Raw genomic sequence first — 13091 nt, forward strand, 5'->3', positions numbered from 1 at the left:
TGTGCACCCCAATGTTTATAGCAGCAATGTCCACAATTGCCAAACTGTGGAAAAAGCCCAGATGTCCATCGACAGATGAATGGATAAAGAAGATGTAATATATGTGTGTGCGTGTGTATATGTGTGTGTATTTTATTTCATATACATATATATGCATATATATATATATATATGAATACTATTTTGCCATCAAAAATCAACAAGCCTGGTTGCTGCCAATCTGGGGACCACAGTTTGATAATCCTGCTTAAAGCTTTCCCCTTGGAGCATCTTCCAGAATAAAGGACACTCTTAACTTTTCCATGTTTTGTAGGGGGCGATCTGGGTTTTGGAGGTATGTCTTTCATGAAAAATGATACAAAATTATGAGCACAAAATTAGAAATGCTAAAGTAAATATGTATATAGGAGGAGAAAAAAATCACAACAAATCACAAATATTAAAAAGCTGACAAATACCACAACAACACACATCCCATAAAAATTATAATAATGATATAATAATTCCATAAAAATTACCTGAGGTACCTCTTTTCCTACACTTTTTGCTTATATATGCTTTGATTAGTCTCTATATTTATACTTATATGAATCTGTATATATTTTGTGCCTCACATTTGTGTGCCCCTTCCCTGACATAAACACTTAACCCTCTGCTTATAGAACCTCAGCTTCCTGGCAGTTAGAGCAAAGAAAGAAAGTAGTTGGGTTCTTGGCCTCTCATTGTCTAGCCAAACCTCTTCTTCAGTAGAAGACAAGTGGTTCTGAGCCTGAAGAGTTTGTGGAGAGTTGGAGAAGAGACATTCCACTACATTCTTCATTACCTTTTTTAAAAACTAAGATCACCATAGCTAGCATTCAATTCTTAAATTTCATGTCTAACACTTGGACTAAGCTGAGGTGGGAGTTTTAGTCATTACTTCCATTTTGCACACCACACAAGGAAACAGATTCAGAGAAGCGTAGCATCAGCCAAGCGTCACCCAGCCAGTAACTGGTAGAGTCAGAATCGGAACCCAGGATTTGAACATCTGGCTGCAGCAGATTAATCATATCCGTATCTTATAGGCACCATGTGGGGCAGTTTTCGTTTTGGCTCTCTGTAAGTTGATTAGCATTGAACAGTGGTTTGTAGCCTTTCTAAAGAGCTTATAAAATTCTTCAAATAAACCATTATGTAATGGCTGAATTTTTAAAACAGATGGAAAAACAACACTGCAAGCTTGTACCTCCGGTTAAATATGGGAGAGAGTGGGGAACTCTGAACTCCCCCACCTCTACCACCCAGCTCTGCTTTACAAGAACAAAATGTCACCAAGAAACTCACTGAGATAGCCATTCACTCTGTTTCCTTTACTAGTAGGGTTTTTATTTTTCAGGTTTTAATATGGTCTGCGGTCTTCCACAAAAAATGGCCTCAACCTCAACCACCAGTCTTTGTTGCCTGTCTTCTCTTAGTAGGAGGATATTCTCAAGTTCAAAGGCATGATTTGAATGACCCAAACACTTGCCTCAGCAATGGATCAGCATGGATGTGGGGGAAGGGGCAAGAGGGAGGTACAAACCCAGTGCTTCTGCCACTTAGGTGCTCAAGGAGAAATGTCTTCTCTTCAATTTATAAGAAAGCAGTAATTAAGTCAGAAATAAGTGAACTCAGGAAGAGGGGAAAGCAAGATGGTGGAAATGTAGGAGACCTAAATTTTGTCTGGTCCCAGGAATTCAGCTAGTTACCAAACCGTTCTGAACGCCTACCAACTCGACAGGGGATGGAAGAAAAGAAAAGCAGCAATTCTAGGAACAGAAAAGCAACCTCAGAAGTGATTCTGAGGTGGTGTTTGGGAAGATAGACCATGGTGGGAGGCGACCTCCGGCAGCTGGCTCTCGGCAAGTGATAGAAAAGCAGAGCACAAAATCAGAACTTTTAGAAGTCTGCTCCACTGAGACACGTCGTCCCAGTGGCTAAGTCGGGGGTGGAGCCCTTGTAGGGACAGTGTGGTCTCAGGACCCTCGGGGTCACAAAAAGGTGCCTGAGTGTAGCAGACCTCCCAGGTATCAGAGCAGGGAAGCAAAGACGAAGACAAGGAGGGGGCTCTCAGCTCAGGGTTGCCATAAACTGTGATTCATGGTACAGTCAGGCCACTGCTCTGGGAGCAGGGACCCACCAAGCAGCAGATCCTATGAGACTCACCTTACTCCCTGGGAGGAGTGGTGTGGGAGTACACCACAGGAATCTGCTGGGTTTAGAGACTCCAAATGTGCCCGTGCACCAGAGACAGAAACACTTGGTCACAGGCTGGGTGAGCCTATAGTGTGGCCAGGGACCAGGGAGAAAGGAGGGATTAACTGCTTTTCTCTGAGTGTGCACTAAGGACTAGGGACCCAAGTGCTCGGCTCCTCTGCCAGAAATTGGGAGGCTGCCATTTCCATTCTCGTTCTCCAAAGCTGTATGGAAAGCATTCAGGGAACAAAAGCTTCCAGAAGAATTTTACCAAACATTTAAAGAATGTTTGTTTAAAAACTGTTCCAAATAATAGAAATGGAAGGAAAACTTCAAACTCATTTTATGAGGCCAGCATTACCTTGATCCCAAAACCAGACAAAGACCCCATCAAAATGGAGAATTACAGACCAATATCCTTGATGAACATAGATGCAAATATTCTCACCAAAACAGTAGCCAATAGGATCCAACAGTACACTAAAAGGATTATTCAGCACGACCAAGTGGGATTTATTCCTGGGCTGCAAGTTTGGTTCGACATCTGCAAATCAATCAATGTGATACAATACATTAATAAAAGAAAGAACAAGAACCATATGATACTCTCAATAGATGCAGAAAAAGTGTTTGACCAAGTACAGCATCCTTTCTTGATCAAAACTCTTCACAGTGTAGGGATAGAGGGTACATACCCCTCAGTATCACAAAAGTCATCTATGAAAAACCTACAGCAAATACCATTCACAGTGGGGAAAAACACAGCTTTCCCTCTAAGGTCAGGAACACGGCAGGGCTGTCCATTATCACCACTGCTATTCAACATAGTACTAGAAGTCCTAGCCTCAGCAATCAGACAACCAAAAGAAAAGGCATCCAAATAGGCAAAGAAGTCAAATTTCATTCTTTGCAGATGATCTGATACTTTATGTGGAAAGTCCAAAAGACTCCACTCCAAAACTGTTAGAACTCTTACAGGAATTCAGTAAAGTGTCAGGATATAAAATCAATGCACAGAAATCAGTTGCATTTCTAAACACCAACAAGAAGACAGAAGAAAGAGAACTTAAGGAGTCAATCCCATTTACAATTGCACTCCAAACCATAAAATACCTAGGAGTAAACCTAACCAAAGCGGCAAAGAATCTGTACTCAGAAAACTATAAAGTACTCATGAAAGAAATTGAGAAATACAAAAAGAAATGGAAAAACATTCCACGCTCATGGACTGAAAGAACAAATATTGTGAAAATGTCTATGATACCTAGTGCAATCTACACATTTAATGCAATCCCTATCAAAATACCATCAACTTTTTTTTTAAGGAAATGTAACAAATAATCCTAAAATTTATATGGAACCAGAAAAGACCCTGAATAGCCAGAGGACTGTTGAAAAGAAAGCCAAGTTGGTGGCATCACAATTCCAGACTTCAAGCTCTATTACAAAGCTGCGATCATCAAGACAGTATGGTACTGGCTCAAAAACAGACATAATGATCAATGGACATAATAGAGAGCCCAGAAATGGGCCCTCAACTCTATGGTCAACTAATGTTTGACAAAGCAGGAAAGAATATTCATGGAAAAAAGACAGTCTCTTCAACAAATGGTGGTGGGAAAATTGGACAGCCACACGCAGAAGAATGAAACTGGACCATTTCCTTACACCACACACAGAAATAGACTCAAAATGGATGAAAAACCTCAATGGGACACAGGAATCCATCAAAATCCTTTAAGAGAACACAGGCAGCATCCTCTTCAACTTCAGACACAGCATTTTCTTCCTAGAAATATTGCCAAAGGCAAGGGAAGCAAGGGCAAAAATGAACTATTGGACTTCATCAAGATCAAAAGCTTTTGCACAGCAAAGGAAACTGTCAACAAAACCAAAAGACAACTGACAGAATGGGAGAAAATATTCACAAATGACATATCAGATAAAGGGCTAGTATCCAAAATCTATACAAACTCAACACCCAAAGAACAAATAATCTAACCAAGAAATGGGCAGAAGACACGAACAGACATTTCTGCAAAGAAGATGTCCAGATGGCCAACAGACACAGGAAAAAATGCTCCACATCACTTGGCATCAGGGAAATACAAATAAAAACCACAGTGAGATACCACCTCACACCAGGCAGAATGGCTAAGCTTAACAAGTCAGGAAACGACAGGTGTTGGCAAGGGTGCAGAGAAAGGGGTCCCCCCTACACTATTGGTGGGAATGAAAGCTGATGAAGCCACCCTGGAAAACAGTATGGAGATTCCTCAAACAATTGAAAATAGAGCTACCTTATAATCCAGCAATCGCACAACTGGTATTTATGCCAAAGATACATATAGTGATCCCAATGTTTATAGCAGTATTGTCCTCAGTACCCAAACTATGAAAAGAACCTAGATGTCCATCAAAGATGAATGGATAAGGAAGATGTGGTATTATCTACAATGGAATATTATATGGCCATCAAAAAAGAAACAAAATCTTGCCATTTGCAGAGACCTGGATGGAACTAGAGGTATTATGATAAGCGAAATAAGTCAATCAGAGAAAGACAATTATCATATGATCTCACTGATATGAGGAATTTGAGAAATAAGACAGAGGATCATAGGGGAAGAGGAGGAAAAAATAAAACAAGAAGAAACCAGAGAAGAAGACAACCATAAGAGACTCTCAATCTCAGGAAACAAACTGAAGGTTGCTGGAGTGGAGGGGGTGGGAGGGATGAGGTGGTGTGTGATGGACCCTGGGGAAGGTATGTGCTATGGTGAGCGCTGTGAACTGCGTAAGACTGATACATCATCGACCTGTACCCCTGAAACAAATAATACATTACAGGTTAATAAAAAAAAAAAGATATATGAACTCAAGACTCAGCTATGTTTCAGTGAACTACAATGCAAAATTCTTGCATACCCAAAGGTTTGGCAGAAATTAACGATACCAGGTACTGGTAAGGATCTTAGTGATGGGGACACTGCCACACTGTTCGTGGAATGCAAACTTGTGTGTCCACTCAGGGGAGGAGCTTGGTGTTACCCGGTAAAGTTGCCCCGTAGCCCAACTTCTGGTGGTGCCAGGCTGTGTACCACATCGACGTGGGGTTGCCATGGACTTGTGTGATGGGGTGGCTCTGGCAAGTTCATGCCTAAAGAAGTCATCTTTAACATGAGTCAGCATACTATTGGACCACTGTCCAAATTGGATCTGCCACCTGTTTTTGTTTGGTTTTGCATTGTTAAATAAAGTTTTATTGGAGTACATTCATGTTCATTTGTTTCCACATGGTCACATTTGCTTTTCCTCTACAATGACAAAGTTGAATAATTGTGAGAGACCATCTGGGTTGCAAAACCCCAAACATTCACTGTTTGACAAACAGGAAATGTTAGCCAGCACATAGTCTAGAGGGTTTCTTGCATGTGAGAACCTGTTGACACTTATTGAGACAGTTTGTAGCAGCATGGTTTGTCAAAGCAAAAAACTGAGACGCTACCCAAATGTCCATCAAAAGTAGTGATTTGTAGAGTGGACTATTATAGAGCAGAGAGGCAAGGGACAAATCGTCCATTTACACACAGGTCAAAAGCAACCAAAACTGAATTTATTGCTTAGGTGTGTAAATATGTGTGGAAAGTTATAAAGAAAACGAAGGACATGATTATCGCAGAAGTTAGCAGAAGGGCTATGCCTGGAGTGTGATGAGGATACCATGGTGCTGAGGCACATAGGGCTGCTGGTGGTGTCCATTTCTCTCTTGGGTTCATTGTTAGCTGTCTGGCTATTTTATGTTTATTCATTATGTAGTCTCCATGATTTAGATGCTCTTCAGTGTGTCTGTCAAATTTCATAATACATGAATTTTAACATTGGAGGTGAAACTGGTCTCCCAAATTGTGAAAAGTCCTAATTCAGTTTGTTCTGGTATAGTGTGAAAACTGGCAAAATGTTGTACAAAATAGGAAAAATAAGATCACGTGCATTGTCTAGCGGATAAATCTACGAAGGATTTTGGACACCCTCAACCCTTTTAGTTCGGTTCCACCTATGCTACCCTTAGTCTTTCTTTTCCTTCCATGGACACCAATCTAGATGAGGGCATGTCAGTGGGTTGGTGACCATTTTTGAATAGGAGTCTAAGAGGGAAGGTCTTTAAGTTGCATGCACGTACCACCCCCAACCCTCACTGAAAGTGATTTTTTAAGAAAAGGTTTTATTTATTTATTTGGGAGAGAGAGAGAGACAGCAAGAGTGAGAGCACAAGCAGAGGGAGAGGCCGAGGGAGAAAGAGAAGCAGGCTACCTGCTGAGCAGAGAGCCCCAGGACTCAGGCATCAGTACCTGAGTCAGAGGCAGACACTTAACCAACTGAGCCACCCAGGTGCCCCTGAAAATGATATTTGAAGAAAACAGTGGTCCACACCCCCACAGTGCTGGTAAAACTGTTCAAACACTGGATCTCAGATCTCTCAGCTCATATTTCTTGAACACCTGCTATAAACTTGCCTGGTGATTGCGAAGCGTGGAGTAGACAGGCTGGTGATGGAGAGGAGGGATGCAACTTTTCATAGTCTGGAGGAAAGGCTGCTCAGTATGGCTTCAGGTTTTAGGCATGCACTTTCCAAAACCACTCACTCTGAACACAGGCCACTTCCCTCCAGCGGGCTTCAAAAGATCCTGTGCCACCCCAGCTTGATAACTTGTTGTAGGTGTCATCACTTCCACAAGAGGCCACTCTTGCTTCACTTTTTCTAACGGTGCCGGTTTAAAAAAAATATATATATATATATATATATATATATATATATATATATATATATATATATACAGTTTTAACAACCCGTGGTACAGAAAAAAACAGTGTTGGCATGTTTTAAACTCAGCATGCAAAAATGTAATTTCATGGTCTTTTGGACTCTTGTATCGAACTCTTGGTGTGTGCTGCTAATTGAAAGATGAGTAATAGTGACGATGACAATGATGACATCGGGTGTCTCCATGGGGTCTTCCTCCAGAGAGAGCAGATTCTTTCATACGCATTATTCAGTGAAGACTCACAATGCCATGTGTCTTGGGGTTCTCGGTTTCCAAGAGGGAGACTTGGTAAATACCGCAACGTGCCCTGTTTAGATGGTGATATTTCAGAACAAGGGTGCGTAAGAAAAGGGGAAATGTAGACCTCGTCTATGGGAAGTGCACCAGATTTCCTCAGCGTTGGGTGGATGGTTTAATTTTCATTTGTTAAGTTGCTTTTGGCTTGCTATGAATTTGGGTAGGTGCACAGTTCTAGATACAACTTAGGAGGGTGACCCTCGGCACCCACAGGGCATGGCACAATGAGGAGTTTCCCAGATGACGGCTTCCTTAGGCTTTCCTTCTTCATGGTTTCTCTCCCTTGAACTTATACTCTGGATGTTAGACACTTCTGGGTCCTGCTGAGCCTTCCCTTCCAGTTACTGTCCTGCCTTCAGATTCTGTTGTCTGATTTGGCAGACAGAAGGCAGTATATCAAGTCGACATTATAGGTTTAACTCTAGACTCTGCTACTTATTGGCTGGGTGAGTTATTACCTCTCAGAATCTCAGTTTTGTTTTTGTTTCTGTTTTTCTTTCTTTCTTTCTTTTTTTTAGATTTTATGTATTTATTTGTCAGAGAGAGAGAGTGAGCACAAGCAAACAGAGTGGCAGGCAGAGGCAGAGGGAGAAGCAGGCTCCCTGCTGAGCAAGGAGCGGATGTGGGGCTCAGTCCCAGGACCCAGGGATCATGACCTGAGCCGAAGGCAGCCCCTTAATCGACTGAGCCACCCAGGCGTCCCTCAGAATCTGTTTACTCATCAGGGTAAACAGTAAAATGGGGCTAATTATACCCATTTCACAGGGGTTGGGGGGGTATCCTTCTCTTTCTTCCTTCCTCACCCTCAGCTGGGCTGCCTCTATGGTTGTGAGCCCTGGTTTCTGAGAGGATTGGCAGAATATTCGTTACTGACTTAACTGCTTTCTGCTACAACCCTGCAGACTTGGGGCAGTCGTTCTAACATTTAAATGAGAATGCCCTGCTCAGTCTAAGATGGCGGGCCAGGCTGGGTCTGTGTGGCCATCTCTTCATGGAGGCGTGGCTGGCCACTGGCTCTCACTGTCCCCTCCCACCCTGGAGGTGGCTGAGCAAACAAGATTGTCCTCCCCATGTGGGCAGACATCCAGTCTGAGACTGACCCTCCGAACAGAACAGAAAGGCAGAGGAAGGGCAGAGCTGCTCTCTGCTGAGCCACAACGTCCATGTCCTGCCCTCAGTCATCTGGACTCCTGACTCTCAGGCCTTTGGACTCTGGGAGTTCCCTCACTGGCTCTCCTCCTTGGGCCTCAGGAGTTTGCTGGGGGAAAGGGAACCACAGCCTTCATTTCAAGGCATACCTCTGGGATGGGTTTAATAAAATTTGCAAATGCAGCTCACCTAGGCTGCTTCCTGCTGTGCCCTTTTAAGGACTCCTGCCACCCAATAGCTGCCCCCAAGCTCCGTCAGGAAAACAGACAGTTAGAAAAACGCAGTTTTGGTGGGAAAGCTCCTTCTCACAATGTGGTTCCTGAAACAGCAGCGGCAGCAGCAGCACCTGGGGACTTGTCAGAAATGCAAACTCAGGGGCTCAGAGCCTTAGAGAACGGGAATCCCGGGCCGGGTGGGGTGGGGGTGGGGTGGGGTGGTGGAATTTGGCAATTGGCTTTAACAAGGATTGTGGATTCTGAAGGGCGGGGGACCTTCCAAGACAGCCGGCTGGTCTTCCTTCCAAGCAGGTGGAACAGATTCTGGAATCTATCTACTTCCTGCCATTGCTGGGCTAGTAGAGGTGGGAGATGGTGGGGGGCGGGGGGGGGGGGGGGGCTGTTCTCTACTTTCTCCAGTCGGCAGGTGCTGAGCATGTATGAAAGGTCTACTAAGACTGCTGATCATTTCCTCCCCCTCCAACACGCCTTACTGCCTAAACCATGTTATTTCTAGTTGAGAGGCAGGTTTGGTGTTTCTGATTCATTCATTCGTTTTATTGAGCAAATACGCAGCAGCTCTCACATGCTGGGTACTCTTCTGGGTACTGCGGTGTGGTGATAGCATTGTACTTTTCCAGAAATCAATCAATTTATGCTATCATTTCAGAGATGGTGAGAGCATGAGGACAGAGCAGGGAGAAAGACTAGTGTGCTGGGTGGAGGAGGGGTCAGGGGAGGCTACGCTTCTTTCTCGGATGATACGGAAGACTCTATTTTGTCCTTTAATCCTTGTTCTGGGAGAGCACCTTGATCTTCACCCCATCCGGTTCTCGGTTCTAGAGAGGTTTCACTCTCTTTCCCCACAGAGTTGGGGGTGGGCACATGACCCAGGCCCAGCCAATCAGCATTCATCTCCCTGCCCCCAAAACTTGAGCACCAAGGCTTGAGCACCAAGCTCTTAGGTAGAGCTGCCGGGAGGAGAGAGCCCTGATCACGTTGTTTTAACCCCTAAATCCAGCCATGCCTGAAGCCCTCTTAGCTTGGTGCACCAATACTTTCCTTTTTCGGCTGGAGCCTGCTTCAGTCTGTTGGAAGCCAAAGGGTTTTAATATGAAACTCAGGGGACATAGGTTCAGGCCCCGACTCTGCCCCTTTTGGGCTGAGTCTTCACCGCTTCTGTTAAAAGTGCTGAAGCTTCGTCAGGGAGAGAGAGCCTATAAGGGAGGTGTCCACTAAGGGGTGGCTGGACTGTAGAGAAAACTAGCTTCGAGCTGATTTCTTTTGACCTTAGCTTAATGGTGTTCGTATTTTGTTTTTCAGGAATGTGTGACTGAATTCCCAATGACGGGGCGAGTGGCTGTTCTATTTTTCATCTTTATGCTGACAGTCCAGATGGTACAGTGCTCTTGCCCCTCCTCCTTCCCTCTCTCCTCACTCAGACGCGCACAAGTATGTCAGGAGAGACATTTTTCCTTTTCTCAATGAAACGTAATTACATTGAATTCATGGCATTGATGATATTCATTGTCTCAAATTACACTGTTTCCTGGTGTTGGCTTGAGAGCTGTATAATAAAGTACTGATAAGGATTTTCTTTTTCTAACCCAAATTGTATGCAGATAGATGACACCTTCTGAGGGCACTACTTTCTTTCTTTCTTTTCTTTTTTTTTTTTTTTTCAGAATTACTGAAAAATCAGCCATTTTGAGGCTAATTTACATTGCCTGTGTTTTTTACACACCCATCAGTTTCAAAATAGATTTCAAAGAGGAAAAAAGTGAAATGCTCTCAGCTCAGACATCCAAATAATTTGGCTTTAATGATATGCAAAACAAGGATGGGGGTGAAGGCAGGCAGTGCATAAAGGTGCTCCCAGCTGAGGGAGGCAGGAAGCATTTCCCCAGCCTCCAACAGCTACACTGGGTCACAGCCCTGACAGCCTGGGAAGAGAGGGTGGGGATTTCTGAGAAACAATGACATAAATGATATAAATCCTTATCCATAAAAATTGTAAGTTTTTTTTCTTTGCCTCTAAGAACCATTTTTGCCCTGTTGGTGATATTGTCTCCATTAAGGTTGCACGATCCCATGCTTACTCTGTGTGTGTCAGGCTCTCTTCTGAGTGCTTACTTGTATTAAATAGCTCAGTTCTCACAGAGACCCTATCCATTTTGGAGTTGAATGTTGCTTACGGCTCCAGGGTCAGTAACACAGTAACACAGGCGTCCCCAACTCCAAAGCCTGTTTTCACTTCTGCAGTCCAGAGAAGGCTTGTTCAGGGCATGTAGTATTGGTGCTAAGCTCCTGTGTTGAGATTGACTATTGCTAATTGATTATGCTTCTCTCTTACTGATCTGGGGGTGAGGAGCAGAACCCTTATCCACATGATGCTTTTGGTGACCACTGGTACAAAGATGGCCTGGGATCAATACCTTAACCTAGCTGCTTGAGACTTTTTTTTTTTTTTTTAAGATTTTATTTATTTATTTGACAGACAGAGATCACAAGTAGGCAGAGAGGCAGGCAGAGAGAGAGGAGGAAGCAGGCTCCCTGCTGAGCAGAAAGCCCGATGTGGGGCTTGATCCCAGGACCCTGAGATCATGACCTGAGTCAAAGGCAGAGGCTTTAACCCACTGAGCCATCCAGGCACCCCTTGAGACCTTTTTTTTAAATTAACATATAATGTATTATTTGCCCCAGGGGTACAGGTCTGTGAATCATCAGGCTTAAACATTTCACAGCACTCACCATAGCACAAACTCTCCCCAGTGTCGAAAGCCCAACCACCTTATCCCTACCCCTTACCCCCCAGCAAACCTCAGTTTGTTTCACGAGATTTAGAGTCTCCCTCCCAATCCCATCTTGTTTCATTTTTTTCCTCCCTACCTCCAACACTCCCCACCCTGCTTCTTAAATTCCTCATATCAGAGAGATCATATGATAATTGTCTCTGTCTGATTGACTTATTTCTTTTAGCATATTACCCTCTAGTTCCATCCATGTCATTGCAAATTACAAGATTTCATTTCTTTTGATGGCTGCATAGTATTCCTGTGTGTGTGTGTGTATTACATCTTCTTTATCCATTCATCTGTGGATGGACATCTAGGTTCTTTCCATAGTTTGGCTATTGTGGACATTGCTGCTATAAACATTTGGGTTCACATGCCCCTTCGGATCACTATATTTGTATCTTTAGGGTAAATACCTAGTAGTGTGATTGCTGGATCGTACGCAGGGTTGCTGATTTTCAACTTTTTGAGGAACCTCCATGCTGTTTTCCAGAGTGGCTGCACCAGCTTGCATTCCCACCAACAGTGTAGGAGGGTTCCCCTTTTTCCACATCCTCACCAACATCTGCTGTTTCCTGACTTGTTAAGTTTAGCCATTCTGGCTGGTATATCATTGTGGTTTTGATTTGTATTTCCCTGATGCTGAGTGATATTGAGTACTTTTTCATGTGTCTATTGGCCATGAATGTCTTCTTTGCAGAGATGTCTGTTCATGTCTTCTGCCCATTTCTTGATTGGATTCTTTGTTCTTTAGGTGTTTGTTTCTGCCCATTTCTTGATTGGATTCTTTGTTCTTTGAGTTTGATAAGTTCTTTTTTTATCTTTTTTTTTTTTTTCCCATTGAGGCATTTTATTTGTCTGTATGTATTACATCCCTGGAAAAAGAATCCCAGGATTTTCCCTCCTGTGTGTTTTCATCTTGCTTCTTCATGGTCTATAATGCCAGTTGAGGTTGTCAGTACAATGAAACCAAACTGGTGGGATGGGAGCAGGTTATTCTGCCATTTTTCTAGATCTTCCAGTTGTACATCAAATCTGGAGCTGATCACTCCACACTTGTTCAACCTGCCTGTGAGGCTCACAATAATTTTCCCTGTTCTGTGATCATCAGTGATTCAAATTTGCCAATGTAACCGTGCTTCATCATCATAGTGAGAAACTGGATGATGACTTTGGAGCACGGCCTAAATAGATGCATTTGCCTCTCTCTTCATCACTGTTAATGCTGTAGAGAGCATCTGCCAGGACCTTCATGCACACCATTATGGCGGCAAGGAAAAATGGCAGAAAGAGTGATAAGTTCTTTATAGATTTTGGATATTAGCCCTTTATCTGATGTGTCATTTGTGAATATTTTCTCCCATTCTGTTGGTTGACTTTTGGTTTTGTTGACAGTTCCCTTTGCTGTGCAAAAGCTTTTGATCTTGATGAAGTCCCAATAGTTCATTTTTTGCCCTTGCTTCCCTTGCCTTTGGCGATGTTTCTAGGAAGAAAATGCTGCGCCTGATGTTGAAGGGTTGCTGCCTGGTTGCTTCAAGGATTTTGATGGATTCCTGTCTCCCATTGAGGTCTTTCATGCATTTTGAGTCTGT

General features: G+C 43.3%; 1 pseudogene; it reads right to left on the reverse strand.

Annotated features, from left to right (window-relative positions):
- Positions 1–2370: 2370 nt before the first annotated feature.
- Positions 2371–12768, reverse strand: LOC131825523 (small ribosomal subunit protein uS8-like; annotated as a pseudogene).
- Positions 12769–13091: the final 323 nt, after the last annotated feature.

Source organism: Mustela lutreola, chromosome 2 (assembly GCF_030435805.1).
Source record: "Mustela lutreola isolate mMusLut2 chromosome 2, mMusLut2.pri, whole genome shotgun sequence".
Classification (NCBI taxonomy): domain Eukaryota; kingdom Metazoa; phylum Chordata; class Mammalia; order Carnivora; family Mustelidae; genus Mustela; species Mustela lutreola.